The sequence below is a fragment of the Falco punctatus genome, assembly GCF_963210335.1.
Source record: "Falco punctatus genome assembly, chromosome: 20".
NCBI lineage: Eukaryota > Metazoa > Chordata > Aves > Falconiformes > Falconidae > Falco > Falco punctatus.
Genome location: NC_137600.1, coordinates 55,462 through 64,784, shown reverse-complemented (window position 1 = coordinate 64,784; position 9,323 = coordinate 55,462).

Genomic DNA, 9,323 nt, shown 5'->3' with positions numbered 1-9,323 from the left:
AAGACACAGTCAGTCAATATGAGTGATCAGCAGACTTCGTTTATTGTCCCTTACAGTCACCTTTTATATCTTGTTATAGTTAGCTCGTACATATTACAAAAGTTAAGCTCATTATTGGTTAGTTGCCTAAATACCAAGCCCGCCCCTAGTTTCTCTTCTGTAGTTATCTGTTCCCACCTGCAACATTCTTTTCCCACCGCAATCTTCCTGTTATTGTGTAACAAAAACAGCCAAAGACAGTGTATTTTGCTTTACTTCAGATAAGCTGAGAGTGATGTGCATTTTTGTCCAGCCAGCTGGACTATGTCTATGAGACCTTTTTCAGCTAGCCAGTTATCCACACAGGGCCACATACATGGGGAGCAGCATCAAGCACATGGGGTGCAGTGCTGAGCACACAGGGTGCAGTGCCAAGGATGCACTGGGGAATGAGCAGGCTGAGTGCCTTTCCTAGATGCCTTCAGGTGAATTCGTAGTGTGAGGACCCAACAGGAGTCAGCAGCACTGAAGTGCTGGAGAAGCTGGATCTCAATGAGCTTTGAACAGTTGTGATGGGGAGAGCTTCCCAAGGAAGAGAGTACAATGTCACTCCTGTCTTAAAGGAGCCCTCTAGCGATGGTATAGCCATTTCCACAACATTCAGCCCCAACGTTTTTCCCAGCCAAGTAAATTTGAGGCTCCATCCCTTGGCTACTGAAGGCAGCAGACATTTTAATTTCCTCTTTTAATGCCTTAACCTCTGCCATCTCCATCAGTACCCTGGGGGGAATACCAGCAGGCCCCCTCAGCTCATCAATGCCGAGCTGATATGGCTGCTTTCTGGCAATATCAGCACCCAAACAAATGGAAAGTCACTATTCCCGCACTCATTCTACTCTGTCTTGGAGGATCAGGCAGCCCACAGTCTAACAGCATTCTGAAAGACAAAGGCAAAGCATTGAATCCCTCACTTTTCCCTCATCCCTATTCCTCAGGTGACCACCATCAGCAAGTAGCGCTCCAATGCTTTTGTTAGGCCTCTGGCCATGAACATTAATTCCAACCCCCTTCTTGCTGTCAGACACAGCCCTGGCCAGTTGCAGCTCTCCCCGAGCTTTGGTCTTTTAAGTCTCCTCCCGGCAGATGGTAGCCTCAGCTCTGGCATCTTCCTGTGAAGCCTGACCTCGCTTCCAGTGATTGTGTGATTCCTTTTTCCTCTGGAGCTCTGCAAGCATCTCCCTGTTCAGTCCGGCCAGCCTTCTGCCCCGCTAGCCTGATGTCCAACACAGGGCAATTGCCTGCTCCTGAGCTTCTCCAAGATGCTTCTTCAAAACTAACTGGCACTCACTGATTCCTGAGCCCTCAACAGCAGGTTCCCAGGGTACTCTGCCAAGTGCCTCCCTGAGCAGCAGAATGCTTGCTCTCTCAAACTCCAGGGGAGAAAATCTGCTGTCTGTTTTTTCTCATTACACTGACCATTTCAAAGTCAACCGTCCCACGATCACTGTGGTCGAGACCATCTTGTCTCCCATGAAAAGGCGTCAGGGCTGTGCAGCCCAAGAGCTTCATTGCTAGCAGGATCCAAAGGCAAGGGGAAGGACAGTGAGAGCCCACACACAGCGGTGGTACTGGGTAACCTGGGCACAGGTTTCTGCCACCATTCCTGAGGCCTCTGGGGACCCGACACCTCTGCGTGCGCAGGGAGACGCGACACCCAGTGTGGCTCCAAGTCCCGCCCTGGCAGTGGGCCAGGAGCCGGCAGAGGCTCCAACAGCAGCAGCAGGCACAGCTGGGCCAGCTGTGCTCGGTTTCCTGCGGCGCGGCTGCTCACGGGCACGGGCCCCGGCCCTGCCCAGGCCGCCCACCCCCGGCCCGGCTCGGCTCCGCGGTGAGGGGCGGCGGGGCTGAGGCACCGAGGGAAGCGCAGAGCCCCCGCGCCGCTGGCTGGGATCTGCCCGCCGGCAGCCAGCGGCTAGCAGGAAGGGCAGAGCATCGGGCCGCCCCCCGCACCGCCGCCCCGGGCCCAGGGCCGCCCCCCGGCCCCCGCCACAACGAGCCGCTGCCCCACCACCCGCCGCCATGGCGCCAAGCCCGCCCAGCGTCACTTCCGCCACAGCCACGTCCCGCGGCCCCGCCCCCTGGGATGAGGCCCCGCCCCCTGTGCGGCGGAAGGGCGCAGCGCCGCCTAGCGGCGCGGCAAAGGCAACGCGGCGGCAGCAGGGACCCCGCGGGAGGAAGGAGGGGGGAGCCTGGGGGGGAACCGGTGTGGGGAGGGGGATTGTTGGGGCAGGAAACCGTCGTGAGAGGAGAAACCATTGTGGGAGTGGGGAACGCTCGTGGGGCCGAGGAACCACCGTGGGGGTGGGAATCCTTTGTCAGGATGTGAAATCACCATTGGGATGGGAAGCCTCTGGGATGGGAAACCATCGTGGGGCTGGGAAACCACCGTGGGGGTGAGAAACCGTCGTGGGAGTGGGAAACCCTCATGGGGCTGAGGAACCATCGTTGGGATGGGAAACCATCACTGAGGACAATAGGATGGGAAATCATTGAGGTGGGAAGTTCCAGTATGAAGAATGAAACCATCGCAAGGGTGGCTGAAGCAGGTTCTGGCAGAAAGATCGCCATGGGGATGGACCCCCCAGAACACTGTCCACAACAAACCCCCACTGACCAACACCAGAGCAGGTACAGCAGCAGGCTCCTGCTCCTCGTGGGGCCCCTGACTGCCAGGTCACACCCCCACTGGCTCTGCCTGCCAATATCTCGTCCCATCACCCCTCCTTGCTCCCCCCAACAGAGAGGTTCCTCCTCCAGCTGTGATGGCATCAGAGGTGCCTGGTGTGAGCTTCATTGCACTGGGCCATTCCACCACTGGTCACTGCGGGTTTGCTGCCCTCTGAACCGGGGCTGCTGGTCTCCTTTGAGCCTGCCCAGCTCCACACCATCAACTACCAGATGGCCCAGGCCACTGTCTGGCAGGGGGTGCCAGGGCCCCTGGGGGCCCCAGGGCAGGTGGTGCAGCATCCCTGCAGGGTGAGGCTCCCCCCTGTGCCTGTTCCCTGTCCCCCTGCCTACAACTCAGGACAGCAGGTGGTGACAGGGATGCTAGTGCTTCATCTGCTGATGGGGCTGGGGCTATGGCTCTTCGTCCAGGCGAGACCCTCTGCCCCACAGGCTGCATGTCCCTGCACATCGAGCCCGTCAGGCAGGTTCGATAGCTGCCCTGCCAGGTGAGGGCGGGGGTGGGTGGCCCGGCTAGGCCGGCATCAAGCCCGTCGGGGGGGTTCGGTGGCTGCCCTGTTGGATGAGGGCGGCAGTGGGGGGCCACGCTAGGCTGACATTGAGCCTTCACCATTGAGTCGGTGGGTACCCTGCCGACTGAGGGTGGCGTGCCAGCCTCGAGCCCATCGGGCAGGTTCGATAGCTGCCCTGCCGGGTGAGGGTGGGGGTCCCTGCTAGGCCGGCATCGAGCCTGTTGCGGGGGTTCGGTGTCTGCCCTGCAGGGTGAGGGCGGAAGTGGGGGGCCCCGCTAGGACGGCATCGAGCCCTTTGGGGGGGTTCGGTGGTTTTCCTGCCGGATAAGTGCGGCAGTGGCGGTCCCCACTAGGCCGTCATTGAGTCCTTCCGGGGGATTCGGTGGCTGCCCTGCTGGGTGAGGGCGGTGGGGGGCCCCGCTAGGACGGCATCGAGCCTGTCGGGGGTGTTCTGTAGCTGCCCTGCCAGGTGAGGGTGGGGGTGGGGGGCCCTGCTAGACTGGCCTTGAGCCCGTCGGGGTGGTTTGGTGGCTGTCCTGCAGGGTGAGGGCGGCAGTGGGGGACCACGCTCGGGCGACATCGAGCCCGTCCGCGTGGTTCAGCGACCGCCCTGCCGCGTGAGGTCGGCGGTTGGTGGCCTCGCTAGGCTTACTTCGAGTCAGTCAGGGGGGTTCGGTGGCTGCCCTGCCTGGTGAGGGGAGTGTGGGGGTCCCTGCTAGGGTGGCATCGAGCCTCTCTGGGGGTTCTGTGGCTGCCCTGCAGACTGAGGGAGGGGGTTGGGTTCCCTGCTAAGCCAGCCTCGAGCTTGTCGGGGGGGTTTGGTGGCTGCCCTGCCGGGTCAGGGCGGTGGTGTACGGCCTGTCTAGGTGGCCATCGAGCACGTCGTAGGGGTTTGGGAGCTGCCCTGCTGGGTCATGGTGGTGCTGGGGGCCCCCGCTAGGCTGGAATTCAAGCCCATCGGGGGGGTTTGGGGGCTGCTCTGCCTGGTGAGGGTGGTATTGGGGGGCCCGGCTAGGCCTCATCTGGCTACCGGGGCAGTGTAAGAGCTACCAACACAATTCCTTCCTGGCACCTTCCCTGGTGGAGTTGTGATGGGGTGTGTTTGGAACAGTTTGTCTCCAGCTGAGTCCAAAATTCAGTGGTTCCCCATCTCAGTCCAGAAATCAGGTAGAACAACTTTTGTGGTGCCTTTCATCTGGCTACCGGGGCAGTGTGAGAACTGCCAACAGAATTCCCTCCTGTCACCTTCCCCGGTGGAGTTGTGCATGGGGTGTGTTTGGAACATTTTGTCTCCGGCCGAGTCCAAAAGTCAGTGGTTCCCCATCTCAGCCCAGAAAGCAGGTAGAACAACTTTTGTTGTGTCTTTCAACTGGCTACTGGGGCAGTGTGAGAACTGCCAACAGAATTCCTTTCTGGCACCTTCCCCGGTGGAGTTGTGCATGGGGTGTGTTTGGAACATTTTGTCTCCGGCCGAGTCCAAAAGTCAGCGGTTCCCCATCTCAGTCCAGAAAACAGGTAGCTCCATTTTTGTGGTGCCTTTAATCTGGCTACCGGGGCAGTGTGAGAACTACCAACACAATTCCTTCCTGTCACCTTCCCCGGTGGAGTTGTGCATGGGATATGAATTGGAACATTTTGTCTCCAGACGAGTTAAAAAGTCAGCGGTTCCCTGTCTCAGTCCAGAATGTTATGTGAAGGCTATAGGGGAACGTACTTGCCTTTGTTTATTCTTACAAGTCCCTCGTATAGAGAACTTCCTTGGGTCTAAGCCTATTTTCAAAAGCTCGTTTATCAGAGTTCCTGAAGTCGGGTCTCACTTGCCACGACAGTGTAATCTTCAGTTCTCCCTTCCTTTCTCCCTTAGCTTGAAAACAGCTTTTCTATTTCTGTCCCCATCTGCAAACAGTTCCACAAGGGAACATCATAGGGAAAGGAGGTGCCAACATCAAGAAGGGGAGATATTGTTCCTAACTCAAGTGCTCGTGATGATCACTGCCTGCAGCAAAATCCCACTGGATGCTCTCTCCTGCTCATCGGTGATGTCAAATATAGCCTGCAAGGGCTTTTCTTCTGACATGGGACACTTCTGAGATGATTTTTTTTTTCCTTTGTGGCAGATCTGTAAAGAAAGCAACACCAAAATTGATCTCCCAGCAAAGAACAGCAACTCGGAGACAATTGTTATCACAGGCAAGAGGACAAACTGTGAGGCTGCTCGCCACAGGATTCTTGCCATCCAGAAGGAGCTGGTTAGTGAAGCAACTGGCCTTTTGTAGCTGAGGGACTTGACAATGTTGCTAGAAGACACAGATGCAGACATGGTTGTAATGGGTGAGGACAGGGTGGAGACAAACGTGTCGGTCTGTTCTTGACTCGTAAACCAAAGTTTGTGGCTGCTCCTGTCAGGAGTAGCCAGTCTCCAAGCCCTCTGCTCAGGCATTTCTTCCAGATCTATAAAGCTCCTAGCAAGGTGGGAGTTAGAGGGTAAGCAGAGTGGGTGCAAACACGTTTCTGCAGCTTGACTCAAGAGGCTGGTACTGTCCTCCCTTAGGCCAACAGCACAGAGGTGGAGGTCTCTATTCCTTCCAAACTGCACAGTTCCCTCATTGGTGCCAAAGGCCGCTTCGTCCGCTCCATCGTGGAGGACTGTGGTGGAGTCCACATCCACTTCCCCACCAAGGGCTCTGGCAGTGACACCGTGACCATCAGGGGCCCAGCCCAGGGTGTGGAGAAAGCCAAGAAACAGCTGCTGCACCTGTGAAACAGCACAAGGTCTTAATAGATAAATAAATAAATGAATAAATAAATAAATAAATAAGTGGCAATGCTCTGTTTGTGTTGAGAAAGGCATCTAGTCTGACTAACTAGAAAAGAAAAGGTGGGCACCTGAAGGAGGGAAGGAGACCATCAAGTCAGGAAATCGTTGAAGAAAGAAAATGGAAAGGTCTATTCCACCTAGATCCCCCCTATTATGAATGAAATGACTGGGTGTCCAAATCTATGTATTATTGCAAATGTGCTGTGTCAATTTTCTCACCCCAAAGAGCAGGGAGCAGAACTTTTGTGCTGTGCCTCACATGGCTGCCAGGGCAGGGTGAGAAGCAGCAAGAGAATTCCTTCCTGGCACCTTCTCCAGGGGAGCTGTGCTGCACTTTCCCAAGACTTATTTTTTCTTTTAGTTCTGCATGAGTGCAAAAGGTTTGGGTCAATGTTCTCACCACAGAAAGCAGGGAGAAGAACTTTCGTGCTGTTCCTCACACGGCTGCCAGGGCAGGGTGGACAACAGCAAGAGAATTTTTTTCTGGTACCTTCTGTATGGGAGGAGTGCTGTACTTTCCCAAAGTGACTTTTTTGGGTTCATAACGACTGCAACTCTGAAGGGTTAATTTTGCTCACCACAGAAGGCAGGGAGCAGAACTTTTCTTCTGTGCCTCACAGGGCGTATCTTTGCTGTTTATTGCTTGAGGTTTCACTTTTATTTCACCTGTCCCTTGCGGTACAGAGCTCTATTGCGCCAGTGGGCCTTTTCTATCGCCTACACTAAGGTAAAAAATGTTTTAGTTCAGTGATGGAGGGGTGAATTTTTAATTAATTTTTTGGGTGTTGTGGTTGGGCTAGAGGAGGCTCAGGGCGATCTGGTTGGTGACAGACATCTTTCAGGTGTAAGTGGAGTGCTTTAGTCTTATAGCTACGCCCCGGTATACTAAGTAGTTTCCGGTACACTTCCCTTGTTACGACTTACCTCATCTTTGGCTATAGTGGCGGATTAGTTATTTGGGGTTGGTAGCTTGTGAGGAGGGTGATGGGCGGTATGTATGTGCCTCAGGGCCGACTTAAAGTAGGCTTATGTTATCCTGTTTTACTGCTAAATCCGCCTTCCGGAAACAATTTCATGCTTCCTTCCGTTGAAGTGTTCTATCTTAGAAAATGTAGCCCGTTGATTCCACTCCGTGGGCTATACCTTGACCTGTCGTGTTAACAGGGTGGTTATTGTGCTCACTGTGTATCCCTCCATTAGGGTGAGCTGGCGACGGCGGTATGTAGGCTGTTTCTAGTGAGGAGTGGTAGGGTGTAACGTGGGGTGTTGTTTACAGAACAGGCTCCTCTAGGTGGGTTTGGGGCACCACCAAGTCCTTAGTTTCAAGCGTTTGTGCTCGTAATTCTCGGGCGGATGTGTTTTGGTATGGTGTACATCAGGATTTAGGGCTAGGCATAGTGGGGTATCTAATCCCAGTTTGAGCCCTAGCTTTCGTGGGGCCTGGTCCGTCAGGTTTACTAGGATCATCTTTAGGTTGGCCTTAGGGGTATCTCGGGCTTATGACAGCTTAGTTGTGTTTCGGTTTCCTAGTTATTATGACAGGCTCTAGTCCGCTCTTTACGCCGTGTGACCGTTGGCTTGGGTTTCTTGTGTGTCCGCGGTGGCTGGCACAAGATTTACCAACCCGGAAGGCTGCCGTGACTAAGTCAAGCTTGCGCTTATTGCTTACTGTTACTTACTGCTGAGTGCCCGTGGGGGTGTGGCTGAGCAAGGCGTCTTGGGCTACAGTTGGTAGTGTGTGCCTGATGCCTGCTCCTTTGGTCTTAGCAAGAGGCCTAGGGCATTTACACTGGGCCGCGGATACTTGCATGTATACGTCTAGCAGGAGCCAACCGTAAGGTTAGGACTAAGTCTTTTGTCCTCGGCTTTCATATCGTACGCCGTCTTGGCATCTTCAGTGCCACGCTTTGGATTGTAAGCTATGGGGACGTGGTTTCATTGGTTTTGTTGGTTTTGTTGGTTTCGTTGGCTGTTTGGGCGCCTATAGTCTTAGGGGCGTGTGTGTATGGGGGGTTTGGGTTAATAAGATTTTAGTGTTGAGGTGTTGGGTAGGTGGTGTTTATGGGATATATAAGATGTTAAGGAGAAGGCTAGGTTTGAGTGGTAAAGGTGTTAGAGGTTCTGGTGGTTGAATTGTACAACAATAGTTTGTCAAGCTGTAGGTCCCGGGGAGGTGCTGGGCGAGAACAGTCATAACTTATTTTGTGTTTTTTTTAGGGGTGTGTTTTGTTTTTGGGGCGTTAGCAGTTGCATCTAATCCATCTCCATACTAGGGGGTTGTTGGGTTGGTGTTGGGGTCCATTGTTGGGTGTGGGTGGCTGATGAGTTTAGGGGTTTCTTTTATTTCGCTGGTGTTGTTTATGGTTTATTTGGGGGGGATGTTGGTTGCAGGAGCGGGCTGGAAACTAGGACCATGCATGGCAATCGGTCAGCTGAGGGGAATGTGCTCGAACTTGTCTAGACAACAATTAACATGATGAGGCATGTTTTCAGAGCACAGGGGAGTGGGAGATGGATGGCGCCAAGGAAAGGTAACCCCTTGCTGTTAATTGCTGGTAGTTAACCACCAGTCAGGGGTCGCCTAGTATGCAAGGCTTAGCTTCAAGAACCAATTAGTTTAAAACACGCAGCTTCTGAAAGTGTATAAAACCTCGTGCTTCTGTACAACAAATTGACATTTGCTTGCATCAAGCTGCGTCCCGTCTCTTCATTCGCCGCAAATTGGCGACCCCGACGTGATCCGTTTAAGGATCTAACGTGAAGGGCTTTCGAATCGCCTATCTGAGCGACATGCAGCGAATCCCACAGAACTTTGAATGATCTGCTGAAAGGAAGCAGGAGCCGGCCAGAAATCCCTCCGGAGTTGAGAGGTGAGCTGTGGGAAATCCGTAATGGGGAATCAGGCTTCGTCCCCAGAAGGAGATGTTTATGAGCTTATGAAAGGTCTTCTTAATAAACATAAGAAAAATATCTCTGGGCAAGACCTTAAAGGAATGCTCAGGTGGGTGCAAGTAAATATGCCCGCAGTGACTGCATCTACAATTTTTACGCAGGAACTTTGGGACGACAGAGGGGTGAAATTATGGGATTCTGCGACAAAAGGCAATATTGAGTCCCACCGTCTGCTTTCTTCATGGAGAGTTATTTTTGAGACTATGAGAGCAGAGGAAGGAGAGGAGGAGGAATCGCAAGCTCCTATAGCTCTTTCCTTATCCGCCTCTAAGTCACAGTGCTCTAGACCCCTGGGTGTCAATGCGGTGGGGTATCTG